Raw genomic sequence first — 5,134 nt, 5'->3', positions numbered from 1 at the left:
ATTTTTGTTATCTCTTCTTGAGTATCTTACTATAGATTTTCCTTCTCATTTCATCCTTTCTATCATTGATGTTCATTTAGATTCGGTGTCCCATGATAAGTTTATCTTTCCTTCCACTATCATGAGGATCTTACGCCCTTTTTCTATCCCTTTTCCTGCATCCAACCACCTCACACACATCTGTGCCATAGATGCCGCTACCGTAAAATGTAGTGAGGCTCAGTTTAGGTTGAGACAGATGGATTCCACTCCTCCCTCCCGTTCAGCTCCATCCAGATCTGCTTCATCTACATCTACTCCTTCTTCCTCTATGGGCGATGTATCTCTTGAAGACATCATGGCGCAGCTGTAGTGCATGGATTCTCGCCTTGATACACTCTCCTCTGAGTTGTATCAGGTGAATGTTTGTGTTGGTTGTATTGCACAACGGCATGCAACCATAAGTGGTTTTGCTCCTGAGGCTACTCCTTCACCACCTCCTCGAGCAGATTCTGACTCTGAGGATGATGATGGTGATGGTGTTGACGATGATGCTTTGGATGATGATGATGGAGATGCTAGCTCTACTGATGAGATGTCTACATGACACTCTACCCTTTGTCACTTGTGACAAAAAAGGAGAGTAGTTTTGGGTTATGAGAGTAGTCATCTTAGGGGGAGAGTTAGTATAGGACATTTTTGATAGGGGGAGTGTTGATATTTGAGGGATGTAGTGAGGTTTTAATGTATCTTTTCTTTTCTATTCTTTATAGATACATTGATCTTGTATATGAGGTCTTCTGACCAGTTTTACATACACTGTACTTATTTTCTCTATATGTGGATGTATGCTTCTTTCACCTCTCTCTTCATGTGTTGTCTCTTCTTTATCTTTATATACATGTTCATTATACTTGTATGCAATCTATTATTTATGTTTCACATAAGATGCCTTGATGAGTTTTATTTAAAATGTTTCAAAAATACAGGTTGTTCAAGTTTACTTGCCATAAACTCTCTTCTTACAAAGTTTTTCAAGAGTTTGTCTTAGGATAGATTTTATTGTATTCAACAAGTGAGTATGAGTTGAGTGATTTATGACTTCTCTCATATGTTCATTTGTTTGTTGTGGTTTTGTCACGGATTGCCAAAGGGGGAGATTGTTAGGACATATGTGTTTTCACTTGTTAAGAACATATGTCACTTATTTATATAAATTGGCTAATTCTTTGACAAAACGCACTCTACTTGTAATTGGGTAGTTCTAAGTGTTTTTAATACTTCAAGAAACAAGGTTTCAAGATCAAGTGTGACATATGTGTTTTTACTTGTTAAGAACATATGTCACTTATTTATGTAAATTGGCTAATCCTTTGACAAAACGCACTCTACTTGTAATTGGGTAATTCTAAGTGTTTTTAATACTTCAAGAAACAAGGTTTCAAGATCAAGTGTTGAAGTCATCAAGTCTGTCCAAGAAAAACAAACTGAAGTGCAAAATCATTAAAGCTCAACACCTTCTCGATAGCTCCTCGACACCTGCTATCTGCTGAGAATTATAAAATCAGATTTTCTGATATGATTTCTTGGGATCTGTGAATATGCTTTTGGGCATTCTTTTCTCCAAACCCTAAACATATAAAAGGATGGTTTTAAGAGCTGTCAAGATGTACACAAGTTGCACAAGCATTGAGCAAATTCTATTCAAGCAATTTATGATCAAAGACTAAGTTCTTGACCTAGTTCATCTTCTCTGAAGTTGCTGTGTATTTGCACCAAAGGGTTTTGTGACCAAGCATCTTCCTAATCTTCATCGTGTAGGATGAATTGAAGAACTTTGCAGCCAACTTCTCCTTCTAAGTTGGTGTTTGAAGTCGCGTACTGGGATCTGCGTATTGGTTAGTCACGTATTTAGGAGCTGTGCATCAAAAGGAGGAACTGTCACTACAAATCAAATCCAATTGGGTATTGGGGTAAGGGTTCAACTGTAGGTTGGTAAGGTACTTGGGATTCCTTTACTTGTAACCGCTTGATTTGATAATAGTGGAGTTTCGGGAGTGGTGACCTGAAAATCACTCGGTGGGGTTTTTGCCGTAAAGGTTTTCCTCATTCGTAAACAAATCATCGTGTCTTTTAATTTTCGCTGCATATTTAGTTTTTGGTGATTTGTTTGTGCTTCCACACGTTTGCATGATTAATTGATTAATTAATAACTTGGCTAATTAATTAATTGGTATAATCACAAGGGGTCATTCAGTTTGTGACCTATCAAAACGTTAGACAAAAGAAAGAAGACGTCAGACGAAATGGAGGAGTTTGGAAGAACCAGTGAGAACAAAAGACAAGCACAAAGAAAGACAAAAAGAAAGAAATGGAGGAGTCTAGAAGAAGGTGAAAAGTAAAGGTGTGGAGGAGTCTGGAAGGTACACGCGTGTGAAGGAGAAATAATCAGACACACATATTTAACCAAACCTTTATTAACAAGTGAGTTTTAATAAACAATAAATAAATGTCCAAAATTTTAAATTAGAGAAAGAACCTATAATCCAGTTGGGTTTAGCCAACTGAATGTGGGGTTGTCTATATATGCCGTCCCCCATATAGTTTTCAGACACAGTAAATAATCTAAATACAAATCCTAAGTTCAAACACTATATAAACCATCCAACTTTCCAAGTCTCAACCATAAAAATCATACTATTCTCTCTCAAAACCCATCTCTTCAAAACATTATTGACTTCTACATTTGTCCAAATGGAACAAAAACCCCAAATAGCTATTCTACTATGTCCAGGTATGGGACATCTGATCCCTCTTGTCGAGTTTGCCAAGCTACTTGTTCATCACCACGACTTCAACATCACATGTATCATTCCCGTACTTGGGTCTCTACCCAAAGCCATGAAAGCAGTTCTTCAAGCCCTTCCCACCACCATAGATCATATCTTTCTTCCTCCAGTGATATTGGAGGAGGATGAGATCAGAGACCTAAAGTTTGAAGTCCAAACTATTCTCACCTTAACTCGTTCACTGCCACCTATTCGTGATGTGTTAAAGTCTACTCAATTTTCTGCTTTTGTAGTCGATCCTTTTGGTATTGATGCATTAGATATTGCTAAGGAACTCAACATCTCACCCTACATTTTGCCAAAGCTGGACGATACAGTTTCATGCCATTATAGAGACCTACCAGAACCAGTGAAACTTCCGAGGTGCATACCTATTCACGGTCGAGATCTTATGGAACCGGTACAAGATCGAACAAGTGAGTTGTACAAAATGATTCTTCACAGCGCCAAACAGTTCCGATTAGCAGAAGGTATTATCATTAATACCTTCATGGAATTGGAAGGAAGTGCCATAAAAGCTTTGTTAGACGAAGAAGCTAAAAGTCTCCCGCTTTTTCCAGTTGGACCAATCCAAAGTGGTTTATAAGATGGTTGGACAATCAACCACATGGTTCTGTCTTATTTGTTTGTTTTGGGAGTGGTGGGACTCTCTCATATGATCAAACAAATGAGCTAGCCTTGGGATTGGAATTGAGTGGCCAAAAGTTCCTATGGGTTGTAAGAACCCCAAATAATGAATCAGCTGATGCTGCATACCTTAGTGATCAAACTCTAGACAACAACCCTCTTGCTTTCTTACCAAAAGGGTTCGTAGAGAGGACTAAATGGCAGGGTCTAGTGGTTCCCTCTTGGGCACCACATGCCCAAGTGCTTAGCCATGGCTCTACGGGTGGGTTCTTAAGTCATTGTGGTTGGAATTCGATCCTAGAGTATCATGCAAGGCATTCCATTGATTGCTTGGCCGCTTTACGCAAAACAAAAAATGAATGCAGTATTATTAGCTGAGGATGTAAAAGTGGCACCGAGACCAAAAACTAACAAAAATGGTCCAATAGATCGAGAGGAAATTGCAAAAGTTGTAAAGGGTCTCATGGTTGGAGAAGATGGGAAGAAAGTTCGTAATCGTATGAAAGATTTAAAGGCACTCTCTGAATTAGCATCCCAATGGACAAACCATCCGTGCTTTTAGTACATGATACTTTTCTTGCATTTCAACTTTATTCTTCCATTGTTTTTCTTTTAAGTTGTTTGTTCTTAATTTCTTATTTTGTAACTTTATCATGTATTGCATATTTGACTGTACCATGCAAGGTTGTCAAAACCGAGATCATATGTAGGATCATGGGAGGTAGGTAGGATTATGGATCGTAAGATAGGATTGTGGATCGTAAGATTCTACCTATTTTCAGATTTTAAGCAAAAAATCAATTGATAGTGACTTTGTATGTTATATAATCACTTAAAATATGTATCCATCCATTAAAAAAAAAAAAATTGCATCATAAAATTTAATTTGCACACACTATATCGTTCTTATGTCATCCTAACAAAACAAAATATATTTAACTTTTGACATAATGTATCTAAAAAGTTTAGTACATGTTGAATTAGCAACTAAGTACTAAAATATTATCTACACATATGGAAAATGTTTTCCAAATTCTAAGTTTCAAATCCAAAATAAGTTAGGCTAGTTAGCATATAAAAACTAACTAACTACAAATTTACGACATGTAATCCAAAAGAGAATTCTCAATCTAAGATAAACTAGGTAATTACAAATATGAAATCCAAAAGAGAATTCTCATTCTAAGGTTCTTCTAATCTAATCATTGTTATTGTCATATCCCATTATATCATCTATATCCTTCCTGGTATCAACATCCATGGCATAATCATCGAAATCCCTAACTCTCTCAAATCCAGGTAGGGGCCCATCACTATCATCAGTAGAACCATCATCATTCTCATGATATTCATCACTAACATCATGAGCTCGCACACTTTTTCCTTTGGCAGCAACTCTTGAAACCTCATCATCACCTAACATTAATAACCAAAATATACAAATTTTTTTGATAAGTAAAGTATACAAATATAAATTAGTGATTAGTGGTCAAACATTCAAACTATACATAGGTAACTTGTATAAATATTAGCTATAAAGGAAGGCTTTAATATTATAAATTAAATCTTCATTGTCTTCATCAAAATCTGCACTATCATCTTTTGAATCTACATAATCTGCTGCTAACCACTCATCATCAGAAGACAAATTCTACAAACCAATTTCTTCTTTTGTACTC

At 36.5% G+C, this 5,134-nt stretch overlaps 1 pseudogene; it reads left to right on the top strand.

Moving 5' to 3' along the window:
- Positions 1-2,733: 2,733 nt before the first annotated feature.
- On the top strand, positions 2,734-4,017 carry LOC112026077 (hydroquinone glucosyltransferase-like; annotated as a pseudogene).
- Positions 4,018-5,134: the final 1,117 nt, after the last annotated feature.

Source organism: Quercus suber, unplaced genomic scaffold (assembly GCF_002906115.3).
Source record: "Quercus suber isolate HL8 unplaced genomic scaffold, Cork oak 2.0 scaffold_1060, whole genome shotgun sequence".
In the NCBI taxonomy this organism is placed as follows: domain Eukaryota; kingdom Viridiplantae; phylum Streptophyta; class Magnoliopsida; order Fagales; family Fagaceae; genus Quercus; species Quercus suber.
This window is presented reverse-complemented; position numbering and strand designations above follow the sequence as displayed.